This window comes from Sciurus vulgaris, assembly GCF_902686455.1.
Source record: "Sciurus vulgaris genome assembly, chromosome: 9".
In the NCBI taxonomy this organism is placed as follows: domain Eukaryota; kingdom Metazoa; phylum Chordata; class Mammalia; order Rodentia; family Sciuridae; genus Sciurus; species Sciurus vulgaris.
Window position 1 is genome coordinate 64,580,672 of NC_136469.1, and position 25,095 is coordinate 64,605,766.

Consider the following 25,095-nt stretch of genomic DNA (forward strand, 5'->3'; position numbering starts at 1 on the left):
TAAAAGCAAGAATCAATAACTGGGATAGATTCAAACTAAAAAGCTTTCTCTCAGCAAAGGAAACTATCAGCAATGCGAAGAAAGAGCCTACAGAGTGGGAGAATATCTTTGCCAATCATACTTCAGATAGGGCACTAATTTCCAGAATATGTAAAGAACTCAAAAAACTTTACACCAAGAATACAAATAATCCAACAAATGGGCTAAAGAAATGAACAGACACGTCACAGAAAATCTGCAAGCAATCAACAAACATATGAAAAAATGTTCACCATCTTTAGTAATAAGAGAAATGCAAATCAAAACTACACTAAGATTCCATCTCACCCCAATTAGAATGGTGATTATCAAGTACACAAGCAACAATAAGTGTTGGAGAGGATGTGAGGGAAAAGGTACACTCATACATTGCTGGTGGGGTTGCAAATTAGTGCAGTCACTCTGGAAAGCAGTGTGGAGATTCCTCAGAAAACTTGAAATGGAACCACCATTTGACCCAGCTATTCCACTCCTAGGCCTATACCCAAACGACATAAAATCAGCTTACTACAGTCATGCAGCCACATCAATGTTCATAGCAGCTCAATTCACAATAGCCAGACTATGGAACCAACCTAGATGCCCTTCAATTGATGAATGGATAAAGGAACTGTGGTATATTATATACAATGGAATATTACTCAGCCATGAGGAATAATAAAATTATGGCATTTGCAGGCAAATGGATGAAACTGGAGAATATCATGCTAAGTGAGATAAGCCAATCTCAAAAAAACCAAAGAGTGAATGATAAACACTTATTATCTCGCTGATAAGCAGATGATGATTCATAATGGGGGGTGGGAGGGAGGCAAGAATGGAGGAAGGAGGGACTGTATAAATGGAAAAGAGGGGTGGGAGGGGTGGGGGAGGGAGAAAAAAATAACAGAATGAATCAAACACCATTACCCTATGTAAATGTATGATTACAGAAATGGTATGCCTCTACTTCATGTACAAACAGAGAAACAAGTTGTACCCCATTTGTTTACAATTAAAAAAAGGATGTATATGCAAATAAAACATCTCAACAATGAGATCAAATAAAACTTCATGTCCTATAATTATGAATTCAAGCTAAACCTTATATTAAGGCTTCCCAAACTTTGATATACATATGAACCATGAAAATGTCTTTAAAAGGTAGACTATATTCAGTATGTCTGAGGTGGGACCTGAGATTCTGCATTGCTACCCTTTTTGGATAGCAATGACTTAATCTATTGGGATACACGTACCAGACTTGTTGAATTGTTTAGAAAGCTGTTACATTCCTCTTAGATATTAACTTCCATTTAGACCTGGCACCAAACCTCAAGTTATTAAACTTAATAACTAAGAGCAATTACATGTTTATGTGAATTTCCCTAAATGAGACAATAAGCTTTTTTGAAAAGAACCATTTTTAATGATATTTGTATATTTAATCCCGAGAGGCAGGACAGTGCTTTATATGTAGGGGAGACTCAATTTAATATTCGTCAAGTAAATAAAAATGAAGTACTTGACAATAAAATCTTATCATTGGTTTTTCTCTTTGTTAGGTCTTTGGCATGGTGCCTCATTGCAGGAGAGCCTGTGCAAATAAATGCTGAATGAACAAACAAGCACGCCATTCTTTCTCTGGAAATCATCAGGTTTTAATCACCCAATCAATGCCTATTTCTGGTACTTGATCACAATTCTAACAGATTTCATAAGCCCTAGATATGAATGAATCTGCAATGCTGGGGGAGGGCACAAACAACCTCTTTGATACTCTATTTTTGAAAGTTATCTCGTTTTTCCCCCATCAAATGCTACATACTCTTTCATTACAACATTTTCCTTTTGTTGTGCCAAGGATGAAATTCATGGCCACTACTGCTATGTTTTAAGCTCAGGCTGACCGCTATTTCTAAAACTACTAGTACCAGAAATATTATCGTTAACCATATGATGGAATCCACTATACCAACTCTCTTCCCCTTTGCTTTTTAAGTATCAGGCCCCTAGCTTTGCATGTACAGGAATATTACCAAACTGGGAAGAAATCAATGAAACTTTGAGTTTGTTCCTTAAACATACCGGGCTTTTTGTTTCCAGAATCCAATCCTCTTATTTGCAGAGGAATGTTATCATAATATCAGAAGTGGGTGGATGTGACTGTTCCGCTGAACCAAGATTTATTGCCTTATCTCTACACATTTAATAATAATAATAATAATGGCACGTAGGCAGGGAAAGTGCAAAATGTCTTAAGTTACAAAACGTGTTAAGTCATCAGGTGCTTAATGATCAAACAAATATTAAGCACCTATTATGTACATTTTGTACCTTAGGGTACTCTGAGAAATATATAAATGAATATCCTAATGAAACTTAGAGAAAATTCAGACAACAAAATTGTACCAAAATCATAGAAAAGGATAAAAGCAGTTCTTCATTACTTTAAAGCTTCATTTTTAGATAAAGTTTTGGGGGTACACAATGGACTTTAAAGGATGCAATATTTGCCCTTTCCTTTAAAAGTATCTGCCCTCGACTGAACTGTGCCCCCTCAAATTCATATGCTGAAGCCCTAACTTCCAATGTGATGGTACCTGGGGATGGAACATTGGAGAGGTAATCAGGTTCAGATAAAGTCAGGAGGGTGGGGTCATGAGGATGGATTAGTGCTCTTTACAAGAAAAAACACCAGAGAACACACTCTGCCTCTCGACCCTGGAGGACACAAAAAGGCAGGTGGCAATCTGCAAGCTAGGAAGAAAGCCCTCACCAGAACCCAACCATGTGGAACCCTGACCTTGGACTTCTAGGACTGTGAGAAAATTCATTTCTGCTGTTTAAACTTCCCGGTCTATGGTATATTGTTATACCAACCCAAGACAATTAATACAACTTCTCCTTTATATCTTTATGTAAGTATTACTCTAAGGCATAATTATATTCATGTAGTTTAAACTGTCATAAATATATTTTTATGATATATTAAGAAGTTGAGAGGTGAATGTAGTAAATAAATAGTCATACTTAAACTGCCAGTTGTTCATACAAATGCAAAAAAGAGGGGAAAAAAACTCTTCATTTATTTTAACAAGTAACTCAGAAATACACTTTGGGGGTGGGGGAGTTACCTCATTAGCAATAAGTGCAGACATGCAGACATTCCCCTACACAAAACCTCTTTCAGCAGCATCAGAAAGAGAATGCTTTTTGCATGTGTCACTTCTCAGGTCCAAGTCTCTAGCACGCTTCTTGTTATATGCAATTAGCTCCATGCCAAGATTTAGTACATTTCATAATAAATCCCTTGACCGCATTAACTGTAGGCTTGGCAAAGTTGGAAAGGCTCTATTCACGAAGGCAGAAAACAAGCCACAGGACTTATCCCACAGCAAAATGCACTGCTAGATGCCAACACACTACAAATTCCAACAGCCGCACTGCTCTCCCTTCATCCCTCCCCCTCTATTTGGGGTGGAGCAGAGGGCAGAAAAATACAACCTGCCACATGACTGTGATTAAAGAGTATATAAGGGTGAAATAAGCTACAGATATTTAGTTTGTTTATTTCTTCTTCCTCCTAAATCTTGTTCCTAGCTTATTCCTGTGACCTAACCTCCAAATCCACCCATCTCACAAAAAACTAAAGTCACTTCATAGATGAGGGGCAGTTTACCCTCATTTAAACAGTAACCATCTGTTGCTTGCAGGAAGACTGGGGCTCCTTCTCAGGTCTCCCATTTAGGAACATGAAAGCCAAGGTGATTCTGTCTGGGAGGCGTTCTCTGCAAAACAGCAGGAGCATCAAAAAGAGCAGATGGTACAGAACTATCGAGAAGTTTCTCGTTCAGAGTACAGTCTGTTGTTTCAATGATTGCTTTTAGTAAAACACACACACACACAGACACACACACACATATATCAGAACTATAGAACTGCAGAGTAGAATATGCACGAACTTTGGTGCTGCATGAACCTGAATTTTAATCTTAACTTGTATTCACTTTGCTAATTTGTGCCTCTATTTTTTCATCTGGCAAGTAGAAATAGTATAGAGCTGTGGCCAGGCTTAGAAATATCTGGCTCAGAATGCCTATCACACATAACATCAATTCATAGATTATGATGTATTATATACAAAAAAATTAATCACAATTTAAAAATTTACAATTCTTTTAAAGTTACGCAATTTATTCACAAGTAAATGTAAACAAAAATAGGAGGATAAGGAATAAAATATCTTCATTAACACTCAATTATGTTTCCTTCGAGATAACACATTTGGGACATCATCATTATACTATTTATGGTAAAAACTCATTTAGGAAGAGGTAGAATTTCAATGCCACACAAGAGACTTCTGGTACTGATAGACCAAAAGAACATCATTATAAATTTCTTCTGGGTTGGAGCTCTAGTATACGATTAAAACAAGAAAAAATAAGACTCCTGAAATCTTTATTTTATTTAACCAAAAAATGTCCCATTTAAATTAGTATTAGGTACCACTATGTTAATCAGCTTCTAGTCCCTGGGACAAAACACCTGAGAAAAACAACTTAAAGGAGGAGAGATTTATTTTGGCTCACAATTTCAGGGCTTTCATTCCATGGCCAGCAGGGCCCATTGCTTTTAGGGCTGTGGCGAGGCAGACACATCATGGCAGGGCGATAGGACAAAGGAAAGCTGCTTATGTCAGGGCATACCTCATGGAAGCCTGCGGGGACAGAGGAAAGAGGAAGGAGGGGCAGAGGAGGAGAGGATAGGGTTGGGACATAGCCTTCTAACGCACACCCCCAGTGACCTATTTCCTCCAATAAGGCCCCACTTCCTACAATTTCTAACACCTCCCAATATGCCATCAAATTATTAATTCCATCAATGGTTTAGTCCAGCAATGAGGTTAGAGCCCATGACCCAATCACCTTCCCAAAGGCCCCATCTACTTTTGCACTGAGGACCTAGTATTCAACACAGGAGCCTTCGAGGGACTCCAGATCCAAACCGTAACAACCACAGGATTTTAAATGTTTTAATACTGGCAAAAAGTCTCAGGTTTTTGATGTAAGAAACAATGATTTCCTTAGAAATATGTTGTTGCTGTTGTTTTTTAGAAATTATTATACGATACTGAGACATATCATCAATGACTTTTCTAACAAAAGCCAATAAAGTTATTTAGTGCCAAAATATTTCAAATTGGGACTAGCCTAAAAAACTCGGGTCAGTGAAACAATTTATGAGTTCAAGAAAAATTTACAGTTAGCCTTCCTCTGCCTCAATCCCAGTATCCCCTCTTAACAATTTTAAACCAGTCACTACTTAATCTCGCTATGCCTCAGTTTCCTTATCTGTAACATAATTAATAACAGAATCTTCCTCATACAATAGTTGCAAAAAAATTAAATGATGTTTATCAGGTGCTCAGAATGTCTGATACACAGAAAGTGCTCAGTATCATTATCACTCATGTTATTATGAAGAATCACGGAGTCCTTGAACACCATCTATTTCTATTGCCAATACAACAAAGGAGCTTTCTCTATTTTTCTCTCCTCTGATTTTTCAGTTGGGCTATCTAATCTCCACCTTTGTTTTAGTTTTATATGCATATTTATTTATTTTTAAATGCTCACCCCATCAGTCCCTATACTAAAGTTTCTTGTCATCATTTGGTTGAATCAAGCTTCTGCTCTAGTAAATTCCTCAGAAAAATAACTTGCTCTTTTTTGCCTTATTGGCCTTGAGGACTTTATCATGATCACTGGCATAGGTTAAATCTCCAAGTTGAATGCATGAGGCTAATTTTCCCATGTAAGCATTTTCAATGTGCAGAGACTTGGGTGTTGGTGTTTTGCTTTTTCTTTTCTATTTTTGAAAAGTCTTGCTGAATTACTGTCTCATCATTAGTTCCTTGAATTGATGTCTTCTTCTTCAAAGAGCCAAATAATACAAACATTATTTTTTTATTGCCTGTCTTCCATTTCCCCTCCTTTCTCTATGACCTACGGACATGGCTCCTCTTCTGCCAGGCCATGCAATTGGCCTACTGGTCCCTGCTGAGAAGCAGCAGCCAAGCAATGGAGCGCCAGAGTGGTGACCCAGATGGACTGGAGCAAGTAGCAAGTATGGCCTGTAGCCTCACGGAATACACCACAAAAGAGCAGACCTAAGGCACTGTGAGCCAAGGCACGTCACCTGTCACCCTTAGTGGACATGCCTGGGCACCTGATAGGTGCCTGCTACAGTCTAGAACGTGGGAGCACAGAACACGTACAGCTACCCACTTCCTGACCTGTAATGAGAAAATTAACATGGGGCAGACCTGAATTGAAGGTGGGACTCAAGAGTCAACCAATAGGGTTAGTATGTTTCCAAATGCTAATTAGCCTAAGTTTGGACCAAGAGCAGTGACCCAAGTGCTAAATAAACCCTAGACTAGCACACTCAGAGAAAATCTGTCCCCTTTGGCACTGCAAGAGTTCTGTTCCAGTTTCTATTCTTCAATAAATTCTACTCTTACACTCACTCATCCTGGTCTGTGGATTTCATTCTTCAAGTTCACAAAACAAGAACCCAGAAAGAAGAAGAAATCGACAGTGAGCTTCTGGCGTCTGCCCACCATTCAGAGCTTCCACTCTTCTCGGAGACAGGGGCCCGCAACCTTACACAAACCCCACCGCCACCAGAAGCAGGGAATTTTCATCTCAAAACTTCCGTTTCACTACTTTCTTCTTTTGTATCATTTATAATCTCCTGGTAGTTTTCCTGTCTTTCTTTGATGCTATTATTAATTTTCATTTGAGTCTATTTATCTTTATTCTTTGGATAATTTTGTATTTTTCTTCCATTTATTATGTGAGTTCTATGCAGTATATTTTTATTTCTCCTTGTTTTCTCCATTTGTTTTTAGTTTTTAAGTTCCCAATTGAAGGTGGTTTTCTTAAGGGCTTAATTCTATTCAAAATACACGGTTTTATCCTGCTTCCTGGTTATTTTCCAAAGTAGAAGTGGTATTTTCCTTAGTGGATATGTATGAAAACTGATCTGCAGGGATTTATCTTATTTTTGTCCATTTTGTGATGTTGAGGTATTTTACAAAATTCCTAGTTTAAAGACTCAATTTTCTGCCATTCTTGCAAAGTCCAGGTTCTCCAGTAGGTTTGTTTGATTTGTGTTTGCTTGTTTTGGTGACAGAGGCAGAAGGGGTATAAATCCTCCAAGTTTGTGGTTCTCTTTTGTTTTATAGAATCCCAAATTTGTCCCCTTTCCTTCTTTTCCCCTTTACTATTTGTGTTACTCAGTTTTCCACTACCATAATCAAGTATCTGAAGATAATCAACTTAAAAAGAAGAAATTTTTAAATTTTTTTTTTCAGTTGTAGATGGACACAATGCCTTTACTTTATTTATTTATTTGTATGTGGTGCTGAGGATCAAACTCAGTGTCTCACACGTGCTAGGCAAGCGCTGTACCACTGAGCCACGACCCCAGCCTCAGGAAATGTGTTTTGACTTACAGTTCTGGAAGTTCCGGTCCATGATCAACGTCTCCACTGCTTTGGCACATGGTGAGGCAGCACACCATGGGGGAGCCTGTGGCACAGCAAGCTGCTTACTTCATGGCAGCCAGGAAGTAAAAATAAGGAAAGGCCCGAGTCCCACAGGCCACTCAAGGACGCATGCCCAGTGACCTCAGACCTCCCACTAGGCCTCACCCACTCTCCATAACACCTTGATGTGGATCAATCCTTTAACACATGTGCCTTCAGAGGACATTCCAGATCCAAACCATAACACCAGCTGCCAAAGAACTCCTCTTTCTTTACTTTTATATGTTTTTTTTTTTTTTTTTCCCTTCCCTGAAAGGTTTTGCATTTGAAAAACAATTCCATCAAATTTTTGGTCTGGCAATTTAAATACCTCATACTTTGAAATATTTTCCTCATTGCCTTGATCCCAATTTGCCCAGCTGTTTTGTGTGTATGTGTGTTTTCCCTAGTATTTCCAGATTTTAATATATGTAACCTTTGTGGTACTCTTTCCCACCCTCAAGTTCCCTGGCCAGTGTTGCTCTACTTCCTCCTATCAGTGTTTCTAGACTGTTTAAACTGCAAAGTTCTACAGTGTGACAGGGGCGAGGAAGGAGATTGAAGGACTACAGGGCTCACAGGTAATCTGCAACTGTGGTACTCTCCCCCAAACCCAGTACTGGGGATAGAACCCAGGGCCTCACACGTGCTAGACAAGTGTTCTACCACTGAGCTACCTCCAGAGTCCCACGCTCTAAGCGATGCTTTTGTGGTTTTACACTAAAATCTATTCCTTATAATTTTATTTCACATCATTTGGAAAAAAGATTTGAGGAGATTACCTACTACAAACTGTCCACTATCTTTAGCTATCTGCAAAGTATGTGGTCATTTTTAAAAACAATTTCCATGACTTTGAAAAGAATGTATATTTGACAATTTTGTATATAGAACGTAGAGCCATTATAACAAAGAGTATTTCTGTGACTCAACTCCAACACTCTTGTTGATTTCGGACCTGCTTCATCAATCAATAATGAAGAATGTTATGATCAAAACTACTGAAAACATCTACTTGTTAACTCCTTGTAATTCAGTTAATTTTAAAAATTAAAAACAAGCTTTTAGATGCATACGTTAGAAATTGTATCCTGCAGAATGTTTTAATTTTTTAACAAAATGGAGTGATTTTTTTTAATCTGCAGTAATGCTTTCTTCTCTAAAATGGTTATTTCCTCTTGTTATATGCATACAAGCTTTTTCCTTATTATGATTTAGTGCACATGCACACACACACACACACACACACACACGCACACCATTTGAGTGGAAGACTTTTTCACTTTTTATCTTCAACCATTGTTATATATTAGACATACTTCTGAACAGCATAGCTAGATTTTTTATAAAATTTCATTGTGACAATCTAGTTCTTGAACTAAAAAAGAGTACACATATTTATTGTGATGACAGGTATATTTGAATTTATTTCTAACATTCAGTGTAGGCTCTTTATTTTTCCCACTTCTACTAAGTTTCCTTCTATAGGGAAATTTTGGTTCCAAGTACATCCTTTCACTGTAAATGCCACATTTCCAGAGTTGTGTCACCAATGCTTTGTCAGATCCAAAATTATTTTATTTTAACATTTTCCTTTTTTGGGCCTCTTAAAGATTTCCCTTAATATATTCCTAGATCAAAAATACATTTAGAATTATATTTAATATTAAATTGAGCTTTATATATTTTTAAAATCCTGGAAAATGTTTTCTTAAATATTCATTCTACCAAATAGATAGAAGTCATGCTCCTTTTTCTATATAAATTTAACATCTCACCCAAAACCACAAAGCAGTCAGGAATTTTGGCCAAATGTCTTTTGTATAAGTTTATTCCTTGGTTATAAATATGTTAGCTCCAACCAAAAACCAAATATACTTTGCATTCCCTGTTTGTGGTTTTTAAAACAAATCGAAATTGAATAATGTTCAAACTCCATTCTATGTAAATCTCAGGATTAGGTCAATGAATTTGTAAAATACTTTTAAACATAATGATAATTTTTTGGGGGGAGAGGGATACTGGTGATTGAATCTGGAGGCACTGAGCTAAGTTCCCAGCCCTTATTATTTTGAGACAGGGTCTCACTAAGTTGCTAAAGCTGGCCTTGATCTCACTATTCTCCTGCTGCAGGCTCTCAAGTCACTGGGATAATAGGTATGTGCCAGGCACCCAGTGAACGATGATTTTCTAAATAAAGAACAAATGTTTTCAATGTGCTCCTTTCAAACTAAGATTTTTTTTAACGATTGGATGGAAGAGGCATTAATATCTATGTTTTTAGTTATTGCTGCAAAAATAAACTACCCTAAAATTCAGCAGATCCAATAATTAATAACTACTCATGTGTCTATAAGTCAGCTGAGAGGTTCTTCAGTTCTCAGCTGGGTTCACTCAAGCATGTATGGTGAGGTGTAGGTTGGATAATTGACTGCTGATCTTGGCAAGCTCTCTTACATGTTGTGGGTCAACTTGTTGTTGGTTGGTCTGGTTGAGCTTGCCCTAGGTAAGAAGGTCTTGGTTCTGCTCTGACTCCTCAGCTTCCACCAGGATAGCCTGTCCTTGTTCTCATGTCAGTGGCAGAGTTCCAAAAGAGAACAGAAGTCAGCAGTCCCAGGCTGGGAACTAGTACTACCTTGCTTCTACTAGTCTCCTGACTACAGCCAATCACAAGGCCAGCCCAGATGCAAAAGATGTGGGACCATAAGTAGACGCCACATCTTAACAGAAAGAGCTACAAAGTCATATTGCAAAGAGTTCTTGTACACAAAAAGAGAAGGGAAGTTTGGAGACATTTTTGGAATTTATCAGTCACAATCTATAGGTATGAAATTTATGTCTACAGTAGATATTTTATGACATGTCTTTTTATTTATGTGTGAAAATTCCATAACACCAAAATAAAGCCATGTGAAATTTCTTAACTTCCCTGGGGGAGTCATAATTCTTACCCCATTTGATGGAATCTCCCAGTTAACTAACTTGAGGTCAATTTTTTTTTTTTAAATACAAAAGCACAGACTACTAGGAAGCTAGTAAAGACTTTACCCCAAGGGCAATGGAAATCTATTAAGGACTTTTAATTGAAAAAGTTGTACCATTGGTTTTGAATCCTTAGAGGAACATTCTGACTTCAAGATAGACAGTAGACTGAAATAGGCCAGACTGTAGTCAGAAAAAAAAATTTTGTAGGTTATATGTATTTTTGGCCAAAAATGATACTGCCCTAGATCAGGGTAATGACAGTAGGAATGAATAAGAACAGATCAATTTAAGGAATGCTTAGGGTTGGAACTGACTACACTGTTAAATGTATAACACATCTCTTATGTAGCAAATGTTCTTGTAGGTTGTGGGTATTCAATAGCCCATCTACTCATGGAAGTTTTAGCTTAATGAATAATAGATACATTAAATTTTAAAAATCACATGTTCCTTAAAGGATGATTGAAAGTCATTTGCTTTATCCTATCATAAATTGCAGTATATTCCATTTATTGACATTAGTTCTACAAAAAAAAAAGTGGAATGGGGTCACATAAACTGGCCTTGCTCATGTTTACTAAGATATCATGGTTTTTCTACATTGTGAATAAAAATGCTCTTAGGTAGTGCACTTACTCTCTATTTTGTCACAGTTTGTTCTACTTCCTATCATGTTGTCCCCACCCACCCTACTCCATCAACCCTCTGGTTAGAGAAATTTAAATTTTCAATCTCTTATTGAAAGAAAGAGTCACAAATGTAAGCTTGGCACAATCATGACAGAGGAAAAATTCAAGCTAACTATGCATCCCATATTCTGTATCTTAAATTTTTTCCTCTATATATTAACCAGTCCTCTAGCTAGAAACTACCTTTTGCATAAGTATATTAGATAAAATGCTTGTGAAAATTATTAAGGATTATTTAATGTTACTATAAGTAATTATATGACACTTATAATGTGACATCATATGTATTAAGAAATATATCATGTTATAATAACTATGATTTTTATTTGTTCTAATGAGTTATACATGATAATTGAATGCACCTATGCACCTTGATATATCATATATAGATGGAGTATAATATCTCATTCTTCTGGTTGTACATGATATAAAATTCCACCAGTCATATAGCTATACATGTATATTATATGGTAATAATGTCTGATTCATTCTACTCTCCTTCCTAATCCCATAACCCCCTTCACTCCCTTCTACCTAAAGTAACTCTATTCTTCCCTAGCCCCCAACCCTATTGTGAATTAGCATCTGCATATCAGAGAAAACTTTGGCCTTTAGTATTGGCTTATTTCACTTAGCATATTCTCTAGTTCCATTCATTTTACCAGCAAATGCCATAATTTCATTCTTATATAAGGCTGATTAATATTCCATCATATATATATATATATATATATATATATATATATATATATATATATATATATATCTCACAATTTCTTTATCCATTCATCTGTTGAAGGACACCTAGGTTGGTTCCATAGCTTAGCTAGTGTGAGTTGAGCTGCTATAAACATCAATGTGGCTGTGTCACTGTAGTATGCTGATTTTAAGATCTTTGGATATAAACTGAGGAGTGGGATAACTGGGTCAAATGGTGGTTCCATTCCAAGTTTTCTGAGGAACCTCCATCCTGCTTTCCATAATGGTGGCACCAATTTGCATTCCCACCAGCAATGTATGATTGTACCTTTTTCCTCACATCCTTGCCAACATTTATTTTTGTTTTTATTCTTGGTAATTGCCATTCTGACTGGGGTGAGATGAAATCATAGAGTAGTTTTGATTTGCATTTCTAATTGCTAAAGATGTTCAACATTTTATCATATATTTGTTGACTGATTGTATTTCTTCTTCTGTGAAGTGTCTGTTCAGTTCCTTAGCCCATTTATTGATTAGGTTATTTCTTTTAGTGTAAAGTTTTTGAGTTCTTTATATATCCTGGAGATTAATGCTATATCTGAGGTGCATGTGGTAAATATTTTCTTCCATTCTATAGGCTCTCTCTTTACATTATTGTGTTTATATAATATATTCCTTAATACATATGATTATGAAATATATTCCCTTTTGATAAAAACAAATAAGGTTATTAATAAGCTGCTTGTTTTAAATGAAAATATTAAATATTAAATGTTAAATAATAAGAAACACTTGGGGAATGACCTATCACAGTAGTATTTGATTACTAACACAGAAAATATAAAATAAGAATATATATGTCAAAATGTGGTGGGATGCCAAAAAACCCTAATCTATCTTGTTGCTTCAACATAGACTCCTTTGAGATTCTGAAAGTTGTAGAACAGAAATGTACATATTTACAAATTTGGCATGTAGTTCCATTGTTCACAAACACCCTCTTCCAAAAAGCTTCCTTGAATGCACAATCACCAAGGTAAAGAAAAGTCTCTGGGCTGAAAAACAACCGATACACTCCCTCACCAGTCCAATAAAAGAGGTAAACTCACTTACATTTCAATGCTTCTATGGGAGGCCACCAGGAAGGGCAGAGAATGAGAAAGAACCCTGAAATGAGAATTGGGTATAGCCTGAAAACACGTGGGATCTCATAAAAGGGGACAAAGAAGAGACAAGACAAAGCATAAAGATCTCAGTCTTTCTAATATTTCTTCCTGGGGCCAGTTCTCATACTCCTTATAAGCAACTTTAAGAGTGAGTTATCCATTTAATTTTTACTGCCAACCAAATCACAATAATAATATTTTTAACTATGAATTCCTACATTATATAATCATAAAATCATATGAATGCTCTTTGAAAATCCAATTTAAGAGAAATTAGGAAAACTATCCCATTCACAATAATCTAAAAAAGTAAAATATTTGGGAATCAACCTAACAAAAGAGGTAAAAGATCTCTACAATGAAAACTACAGAACACCAAATAAAGAAATCAAAGAAGACCTTAGAAGATGGGAAGATCTCCCATGTTCTTGGATAGGCAGAATTAACACTGTCAAAATGATCATACTACCAAAAAAACTATACAGATTTAATGCAAGTCCTATCAAGGTTCCAATGACATCCTTCATAAAAATAGAAAAATCAGTAATGAAATTCATTTGGAAAAATAAGAGTCCCAGAATAGCCAAAGCAATCTTTAGCAGGAAGAATGAAGCAGGAGGCATCACAATACCAAACTTTAAATTATACCACAGAGCTACAGTGACAAAAACAGCATGGTATTGGCACCAAAAGAGACATGAAGACCAATGTACAGAATAGAAGACACAAAGAAAAACACATGTATTACCGTTATCTCATCCTAGACAAAAGTGCCATAAACATACATTGGAGAAAAGAAAGGCTCTTCAACAAATGGTGCTGGGAAAACTGGAAATCCACACGTAAAAAAATGAAATCTCACCATGCCCAAAACTCAACTCAAAGTAGAACAAGGACTTAGGCATTAAACAGAGATCCTGTGCATATAGAGGAAAAAATAGGCCCAAATCTCCATTATGTCAGGTTAGGAACCAAATTCCTCAACAAGACTCTAAAAGCACAAGAGGTAAAATCAAGAATCAATAAATGGATAGTATCAAACTATAAAGCTTCTTCTCAGCAAATAATCAATAATTTGAACAGAGAGTCTACTGAATGGGAGAAAAATCTACACCTCAGAGCATTAATCTCTAGGATACAAAAAGAACTCAAAAAACTTAACACCACAAAAACAAACAACCTAATCAATAAATGGGCAAAGAAAATGAACAGGCAATTCACAGAAGAAGAACATGACTGGTCAAAAAATATTTAAAAAACTATTCAACATCATTAGCAATCAGAGAAATGCAAACTAAAACTACAATGAAATTTTATCTCACCCCAGTCAAAATGGCAATTATCAAGTATACAAGTAACAATAAATGATGGTGAGAATGTAGGGGGAAAGGTTTACTAATATACTGCTGGGGGAACTGCAAATTGGTGCAACCACTCTGGAAAGCAGTATGGAGATTCCTCAGAAAACTTGGAATGGAACCACCATTTGACCCAGTGATCCCACTCCTCAGTAGATACCTAAAGGACTTAAAATCAGCATACTATAGTGATGCAGCCACATCAATATTTATAGCAACTCCACTCACAATAGCTAAGTTATGGAACTAACCTAGGTGCCCTTCAATAGACGAATGAATAAAGAAAATGTGATATATATATTATGGAATATTACTCAGCCATAAAGAATAAAAAAATGGCATTTACCAGTGAATGGATGGAACTGGAGACTACTATGCTAAGTGAAATAAGTCAATTCCCAAAAGCCAAACACTGAATATTCTCTCTGATATGTGGATGCTAACACACATTAAGGGGGGGTGCAAAAAGTTCACTGGATTAGACAAAGGGGATTGAAGGGAAGGGAGGGGAGAAGGGACTAGGAAAGACAGTAGAATGTATCAGAGATAACTCTCCTATGTTCATATATGAAAACGTGACTAGTGTAATTCTACATCATGTACAACCACAAAAATAGGAAGTTAAACTCCATGTATGTGTGATATGTCAAAATATATTGTCATGTATAACTAAAAAGAACAAATAAAAAAAAAAAACACACACATGTACCATTATCTTTCATAAGTACTACAAGTCAGACTCACCTAAATTCAAATCTCCACCCTACTAATTCTAGTTGGGTTATTCTGGATCAGATAAAGTCTGTGTTTCTGATTTTCCTTATTTGTAAAGACTATGAACTTTTCTCTTAGTTACAGTTGTCAACCTGATAAAATATGTGCCAAGTGCTTTTAGCACAGTACCTGACAAGTAGAATGCAAACGTAGTAACTACCCATTATCAATCAGTAGAAAGGCAAAACAGCAATTCTTCAGAAAAATATCTGTATCTCTACTCATATTGCCCACCCCTCCTAAGCTAAGCTCCAATGAGGAAAGTAGTGTTTCTGTTTCCACGATAAGGCAGACATATGGATGTATTCCTGTTTTCCTATACCCGTTTCTATAGGAAAACAAAATATATGTGGTACAAGAATTGTCCTTCCATCCAGGAACAGAGAGAACACGAATGACTACAATGTTCCCCAGTGCATGATCTGAGAAAACCCTCCAAGGGAAGGAGACAAGTTTTTTAAAAACTGAACAATCCACAGAAAGATGTCACCCTCCTTCATGGGAGAAAAATCAGCGAGGAACAGCAAACTCAAGAGCCTTTTTATACGAGTAGTTCCAAGCCTGACTATCCATCAGATTCACCAGACAGCTTTTTAATAATAGTCAATCCTGAGTCTGGAATTGAGTCACCATCGTTCAGAGAAGGGAATCGGCATTTTCTAAAGTCTCCGATTTAAATAAGGTGCACGGCCAGGGTTGGGACACCGTCTCACCCTTACAGGAAGTCACCTACCTTCCTTTTGCTTAGACCTACTCCAGGATATCTCCAACTGCTTCACCAAGATAACTTTCAGATCTGGAAGCCACCTTGGCTGTCATCTGAGGTGAACTCAACAGCCTTATTGCCTGCTGACATAAAGACGGCCCACACAAGGCAAGATATGTGCCCAGGCCGAGACCTCGAACCCAGCTCCCATCACCGCCAAATCCCATATGCAAACCTTTGAAAGACAGGAAGGAGATTTTTCTGTCTTTAAATGTAGATTGAAGTATTATTTTAATTAATTGTTATGCCTTGAATTTCAGAGACAACCCTGAGTTAGAAGAATTCTGAAATTCTGCTATTCTTGAATAACAGCCAATCAAAGATAAACAGTGTTCAGTTACTTTGATAAAGGGCCTTTCCTGATACGAAAATTCTGTTTTAGTAAATAATAAATAAATACTTTAATAGCATTTTATATGCTTTTTAAAAAGTCCAAAAATACTAAAAATAATTATATAGATTTATCATTGTTTTTGCCATTTTACATAATACAACATTTCACAAAATGCTATTTTTATTTCTCTTAAGATGCTAGATGAAAACTACAAAAAATAAATCTGTAATTAAATTCAAATTTAAATTAGGAAATCAATATACCTTATAATTGGTGTAAGTGCAGCATTTTCAAGGTACCGAATTTTTTAAGAAATACAAAACTTTGTACTAATTTTATACTATCCAGTAACAGATTGTCCATATGCACTGATTTACTGACACTGAGATATGATTAGGCCGAATCATTTCCTAAAATGCTGAGATAATGCTATAATAATGAAAGAACATGATAAAAAGATCTTCTGGACCATCAACAGGAAAAACATTTACTGGAGACTAGAAAAATAAAATATTAACTGAATCCAAATGGTTTCTATCATGTGTTCCATTAATACCTTAATCATTTTGAGAGCAGCCTCCTGGTTCTGTCCTATCAGGAAGCATGGTATAGTAGTGAAGAGCACAGGATCTGCAGGACCAGTTCAAATGCTAGCTGTTACCTACAGAGTTACCTTAGACAAATGACTTACATAACTATGCCTTAGTCTCCTCATTTGCAAAGCAAGGCACTTAGTAACAACTACCACTAAAGATTGCTGTGAAGAGTGAATGACATACTAGGTCCAGAAACAAAGTACATGCTCCATCCTATAGCTATAATTATGGTCTAATTTGTCACTTTAGACTTTCTAAATCTGGACACTAGGAGAAATTATAAGGAAAAACTCATTAGACATGAATGTGAAATGTGAACTCCATATTTCAATGCGCTCATTAAAATAGAAGGTAAGCAATGAACTATAAAATATTTTATATAAATGACAGTCAAAAGGTGATAATCTGAATTACCAAGGACTGCACACAAATTAGTGAGAAGCTAAAACTATAAAAACTATAAAAGATAAACTGACAAACACATGCACACGAAACTTGCAGATGAAATACAAATGTCTAATAAGACTATCAGAAGTTAGGGGAAAAAAAGTAGAACCTCTTAAATGAAATTTGAGGGAGGTCATTATTTTGGAACTAAGCCCAAGAGAATGGGGTCACCAGTCCTAGTTAATACCAATCAAACTGAACTTTGAAACAAACCAGTTTTCAAAAAACTGGAAAATTCAAAGCAACCAATCAGAAGGGACCCAATTTACCTGCACCAGCATGATGAGGAAGTTTCTTACCTTTCAACTCTATAAGAAAAGCAACTTTGAAATGCCTGATCTGCTGTTTTTTTTTTCATCCCTTTTCTGCCTACAAAGCCAACCTCTTCTACTCAGCTCATCAGAGCAACTTTTCTAAAGTTTTAGAGATACTGCCTAATTCTATAGGCTGAGTAGGCTATACCAATTCATCTGACTGGTTCTCTAACCTCATTCCAAGTCCTGGTTAAAAAGGCCCTTTTCCTTTGGGGTTGAACTCTGATCTCATCAACAACTAGGAACAAGATTCCAAAATAGATAAAACCTTTTCCAAATCTCTTTCCCTAGCACTACCGAAGGTTCCTGATGCCCTGACCCAAACCCCAAATCCTAGCTTTTGGAAAGAGACAGTGGCCAGATCAAGAACTATTGTTTCTGGTTGGCTCCCCAACCATCTTCCTCCATGACTTTGATATTCCAAGGGTGTTCATTTCATACCACTATAACAAAATATCTGAGATTTTTATAAAGAGAAAAGGTTTATTTTGGCTCCCAGTTTTAGAGCTTTCAGTTCCTGGATGGGCAGCCCCATGACTCTTGGTCCCTGATGAAGTCAGTACATCACAGTGGGAACATGTGGTGGAACAACCACTTACACCAGGAGCCAGGAAGCAAAAAGATGGAGGAACAGCAGGATCCCACAATCCCCTTCAAAGGCACACCCCCAACCATCTAAGGAGGAACCTTAAGTCTCCACATCCTAAAGGCCCACAGTACATCCCACCATCACCACCCTGGAGACCAAACTTTCAACTCATGGACCTTTGGGGTTTGCTCATCCGAATCACAGCACCAGGTCAATGTGGGCTTTTAAGTGCAGTGGCATGAAGCAGCAGCCAAGGTGAAAACTTAGGTTTTGAAATTTTAGCTTCAATTTTGAATGTTCCCCGCACAAATAAATGATAAATGCTTGAGGGGTTATACATAAAAATTACCCTGATCTGATCATTACACCTTGTATACATGCACTGCTAAATCACATTTTAACCCATAAATATGGACCATTATGTGTTCATTAAATTTTTTTTAAAATATTTTAAAAACCAAAACATACATTTACCCTCCAAACACAATCTTGGGGAAAAATGAGATTCTATTTAAGCCCCAAAAGGAGAAATAGCAATACTTCAAACTGCATTATTTCTGCAATCTTAAAATTATATCATCATCTTTTAATGGTCATTTCTAAGTAATAAAATATTTCAAAAGTATGGAAAAGTAACCCTCTGAGAACTTTAAATTAAAAAAAAAATACTCAATAGAGTATAAGGGTTGAAGTCGTGGCTCAGTGGTAGAGTGCTTGCCTGGCACATGTGAGACCTGGGTTCAATCCTCAGCACACATAAAAATAAAAATAATATAAAGGTATTGTGTCCATCTATAACTAAAAACAATGTTTAAAAAATCATTTAGAGTATAAAAAATTTAAGATTTCACTGTAGTAAATTAAAGTCAAATACATTAAGTATGACTATTTTTTCTTCCTACATTTGCTCATTTGTTATTAAAAAAGATATGAGAAAAATAAATCACATCTTCCCATGATTATAGTGAACCAGTTCACCCTGCAATGCTCACATGGAATAAGTGTCAATCAAACCTTTCCTGACCTTTTCTTGCTTATTTCCCTCTTACTAAAAATGAACTGGCTCAACCTCACTGGAGTAATTTGGCAAAAATTCTTACTCACTTTTGGGATTGCATTAAGATTTCCTTTATCCTCTAATTACTAAAAGCAGATCATGCCATCATTGTAATCCGATGCATGAATTCTTTGACATTCAGATTCTCAAGAGCTGTTCAGGTATATTCATTGTTCTTTTACTATCCCACAACGAAGAGATGTTTGTTCACTCTAGAGGTAGTGGGTTGAAACTGAGATTTAGTTCTGAAACCATTTAAAGACTTTTTAGTTCCTCCCTCTGTTAGAGCTGTGGTTCAGTTTGCTGCCACCATGGTTGTAAAAAGAACAAAGACAAGGGAGCATGCATTCGTTAGAGACTGCATTACAGAAAACCATTAAAATATAATAATTAAACAATTACTGGCATCTGGAGCCTTTACATACAGCAATGTGGAACAAGTTTGAAAATGATGTAGCCTTCAAGTGAAGATTTTCAGCCCTCTTTGGGCTCCTAATTCTTTTCCTACTGAACAGAATTTCTGAGCAATGTCCTAATTCTAGAGCTAGTTGTGTTATAAAGTGAACAACTTCACTCCAATAAGTATTTGATTTACATCCCTACATATTTCATTTTCCAAGAAAAATTAAGTGACTTCTTTTCATAGAAATTGCAATTAATCTTATTTTTATCAAATATTCCAAGAAATATGAAATGATGAATAATGTCCAGTCTTTTTAAATAAGAAAATTAGAAAATATGCTCAATTATTAATCAAAAGGTGAAAAATATATATTTGTTTATTTAATATTTCCTTCACCTTTCATTATAACAATTTGAATCTTTAAAAAAAAAAACATGGATAGAACTGTAGATTAAATAGTTAAGTGCACTGTAACTCTCGCAGAAATTATTATTATTTGGGGAGGAGGGATACCAGGGATTGAACTCAGGGGTGCTTATCCACTAAGCCATATCCCCAGTCCTTTTTTGTATTTTCATTTAGAGAGAGGGTCTTCTTGGGTCTTCTTGCTAAGTAGCTGAGGCAGGTCTCTAACTCAAAATTCTCCTGTCTCAGCCTCCCAAGTCACTGGATTACAGGTGTACACCATTTTTATACATCCAGCTATTTTTACACATTTGTTTTTTAATGAAAATAAACTAAGTGGACAAAATTTAAGAGCTATTTGTGAAATATAGAAGTTTATCTAAAAATAAAATTTGGCCAAAAGTATAAATTTGTAGCTCAAGCCATGAACTGATGTATGATAATGCAGCATCTTCTGCTACAGGGTCACTGCTCAAATCCTGGTACAGATTTTCAGCAGTACAACATGGAGGTAAAGAACAGGAGGTATCAACCTAATTCTAGCCCCAACCCTCATGTGATGGTTAATTTGAGTTGCCAACTTGATTGCATTAAGAGATGCCCATGGTTAAGAGGCTCCTGGGTGTGTCCATGAGGGCATTCTAGGAATGTTTGGAATGTGAGATGGTGAACTGAAGTGGAGACCCTCCCTAAGCACAGGCAGCACCGCCTAACAGGATGAAATAAAAGCCGGAAGAAAGGAAGCAGATGCAGATGCAAGCTCTGTTCTTCTTGAATGGGTTCTTGATTGCTGCTTGGGTCGCCTAAGGATATCAGACTCTCACTTATTCACTCTTCCAAAGCGGACTCTGCCAGTGATTCTCCAGGTAGTTTCCAGAAGCCTTGGTCTAGGACTAGGGTAGCACTGTTGTTCTTTCTTGTTCTGGGGCTTCTGCGTCTTGGACTGCCCAGCTGCTGGTTCTTCCAGCTCTCCAGCCTGCAGACGGTGATTGTGGACTATCCAGCTTCTGGTCGTGTAAGTCAATCTAATAAATCCCCTTTTTATAATCATACTCCCTGTTGATTCTGTTCCTCTAAAGAACCCTAATACACCTATTGCTAATGTAACCTGAGGCAAGTTTCTTAATCTTCCTATGTGTCAATGTTAACTTCTTTAAACTGGGAATGTAAACAAACCTTATAGATTTTTGTGAAAAACATATATGGATAAAACCTTCTTTACAGAGGTTCAACAACCACAGTACTCTGTAGAAAACAGCTGCACCACAGGGACAGAATGGTTAGAAGAGTGGCTCCCAGTGAACAGTCACCAATGTACAGGGCAACCTGCTCAAAGAGGGGCCCTGGAGTCCATCAACCCATTTTGCATTTTCCTTGAAAGTCAATGAAGCCAACCAGAACCATCAGCCTGACAAGGGTAATGGGCTGGATTTGCTTAAAAACAGCACAATTTTGTAATCTAGTTTGTATTAACCTGAAAAATGTTATCAGAATGATATCATCAACATTTGAAAAGGTTATTACTAAGAGTGTAAATGTTTGAAGAACAGACTAAGTGTGTAAGCCAACATTTCAAATGAAAGCCCCAAGTAACCTGCTCATTATATAGCAAATCCACATCCACTTTGTCATGTTGATTTACACCTACTTCTTATCTTCTATGTTCTTATCGATAATTAAAGGAACAACTGTGCATTCTATTCATTGTACAAATACATTATCTTTCTTTTGATTTCAGCATACCACAAAGTCAAAATGTCAAAGCACAATAATGATGGCTACCAAACATCCCAATCTCTTTAATACTTTTATGACCTTACCTTTATCAGCAAGGCATGAAATGACCTTTTCTTCCTCTCACATCTAAGAAAGAGTAAGCTGACTCCACCCTGTCAACAAATAGGAAAAAAAATCATTTGTTTTAATCTATTGGCTTGAGGAGTCTTGATTATTACTCACCAGTTCAAATGCAGAATTGATAGTATACAAAATTGAATTGAAAAATAGACACATATCATAGCACTTTAAAGTTCTCACTTTTGAGCTCCAAACTTACAAATAAGAGAATAGATACTATCCACTGTAACAGACACCATATTCAGTTTCTCTAGCAGGTTTCCAAAGAAAAGCAAATACTAAGTCTAAGCAGACTTGGCACTTTGGAGATTTTAATTAATATAAGAATTTTATTTGAATAAAGAAAAGCCATAAATTTGGGGAATGAATATATAAAGTAGATGTTAATCCTAAATATTCTTCTAACCTAGTTTATTTACTAAAAAATACAAAGTAAAAAACATACACATCAGATTTCTATAACCCTATGTTAATACTCACATCACCAACACCTTATTTCAGTAAATTAAATAAACCATACTTCCATCTTAATTAGGTATGAAATATGTTTTTTCTGTATTTTTCAAGAGATGAACAAGAAACATGGAATAAAGACAACTAAAAGCATTATGTCTATGTGATAAAGCTGATGTCAAAAATAAGATTATAACTATAAACACTCTCCATTCTATTGCTTTTAGGTTAAGTTGTCAAACAATGAATTAATAAATGTATCTCCAAAACAAAGAGAAGATAGAGTATGTGACTTAGACCCAAATGCATTATTAATTAATTAATAAATGTATCTCATTCCAGCCTTAGAAGAGTACTGAACCTCCTGTGTGTTCACAACATCCTCATCCATAAAGTCATCTTATTTTGAGAAAAGGTGTGACACTCAGTGAGGACATGATAAATGTTACCACCAGGATGACTAATGCAGTGTATTAGATAATTTTTAACATCAGGTTTAAATCAAAATTTATTTATTCACTTAAAAATAAAATTTTGAATGCTTACTATATGGAAGGAATTTTGATTATGAGATCATCCAAACAAAAAGCAGAATATTATTTTCTTTATTTCCCATCCTTTCACAACAATCTCTTTTTCAAAGGGGACTATTCATGACTCTCAGAATTCAGAAACAAACTGCATTTTGACTATGAGGAAAGTAGCAACCTTCTCCAAGATGAAGAGAAGACAGAGTATGTGACTAAGACCCAGGTCCCAAAGCTCTTCCAGACATTTTCCTATCAACTTAGACTCATGAGAACACAAAAGTGTGGTTTACCTGCCAAAACCTGATGTCCATCAAATCTGAAGGACAGCAGGACTGATAAAATGAAACTATTAGGCCAGAGACTATGTGAACCCAGGAATCTTTTTAGGGTAGAGAACCTGCTGAGGTCACAGTTCTCACCATAAGCTCTCAGTCTGCAGAGGCAACCACTTGCTCTCAAAGGATAATATACTTCAACTCCCAAGGGAGAGAATGTACACAGTCCTAGAGCTGACATGAGGCCAAAAAGTAAGACGATTTCTATGGAAATTTCTAGGACCATATAATAAAAGAATATATTCAACAGGAACCATGCTGATGCAAAATCAAGAATTTTAGAGAGATCCAAGATGGCGGACTAGAGGGAGGCTGTGTTTCGTGTCGCTCTGTAACTCCAGTTTCAAGCAGAGGATATCTGTTTCTTGGTGAGGCCATTTTTTTGCTGCTTATCGATCCCCTGCTGTTTACCCCATTTGTCTGCTGTGATCACCTGCAGTCTTCCAGCATATCGACGCCTTTTTTGAGTGCAGATTTCTCACTCTCAGGCATCTATCATCTGCCATTTGCCTGCCTCTTGCCTGTCCATCGCCTGCCTTACACCTATCCATCACCCAATGCACGAGGTTCACCTCCTGATCGTCCAACATCAGTCAGCAAATTGATCACCGACTGCCAGTGGAACACCCGCTGCCTGCTGCTGCCTGGAAGTTCGCTGTTACAGTACCTGCATGTTTGGTTACACGTGGCTGCCCCCATTTTGAGACAACAGCCAGGCCCTGTAGGACCCCTGGCCGGACTGACTGAGCCCCATCTCCAGGATTCTTCACCCTAACGGATCACTGCCTGCCTCTGGGGCCCTCACATCAACTGACTGCTCCCTGCTGCCAGGACCCCTAGACCAACTGACTGCGCTCTATCACTGGGATCCCAGACCAACTGATTGCACCTGGCCTCCAGGATCCCACAACCACACCAAACACAACTGACCTCCAGGATCCCTGCCTGACCAACCGCATCCCGCCTCCAGGACCTCCTGCTGACCAAGGTCACACCCTGAGCTGCAGCTCCCCATTTGCCAACACATTTGGAAGCCAGAGCGACCATCTTGGATAATCCTGGAAGCCGTAGCTCTGATCTTTAGGTGCAACAAATCCCATCCTGAGACGCCTGCTGCAGACTTGAAGCTCATTGTCAGGTACCTCTCATGCATCAGACTACTGAAGACTGGGAGGTTTCATTACTATAAGACTGTTATACTGTAGATTTTCATTTTTCTCCTTTCTGAAAAATGTTGTTTTTATTTCTTTACTTTTCTTGCTCTCTTTTCCTTTTATTTACCTGTTCCCTCAGAGTCTCTTTCTCCCTTTTTTGCATGCTAACATCCAATTTTTTTTGATTACCCTCTCACCCTTTCTATTATCTAGAACTTCTGTATATTCTTTACTTATCCCATTAACAGCCACATTCTACATCCCTCTGCATCCTCTTTGTCCTCCATTTGAAACTGTAGACCTCATTGCAAATCTGTTTGTTTTACTGAAGATAATATTTGAACTCATTCTGTTTATTATGACAATTTTGTTATTGGCCTCATAGGGGCTATTTGGTCTAGGATTGCATACTGTCTGAATTGGGAACTGCTAATATTGATCTCCCCTTAAAGAAAAGAATTTGGAAACCTATAGGGCCACTATAAGCCTGTAGGGGGAAATCTGCAATACCCCAGATATGCCCTGCTAGAGGGGAAGCTACATGAACAACATGAAAAAACAAGGGAAGA

General features: G+C 36.8%; 1 protein-coding gene across 2 annotated transcripts in view; it reads right to left on the bottom strand.

The window, feature by feature from the left end:
- BMPR1B (bone morphogenetic protein receptor type 1B) overlaps window positions 1–22,086 on the bottom strand; it is a 282,027-nt gene extending 259,941 nt beyond the window's left edge. For both annotated transcript variants that reach the window (XM_079154768.1, XM_079154766.1), the window contains exon 1: window positions 22,018–22,086. The gene's annotated coding sequence lies outside the window, so the exon portion shown is untranslated. The remainder of the gene's footprint in view (window positions 1–22,017) is intronic.
- Window positions 22,087–25,095: the final 3,009 nt, after the last annotated feature.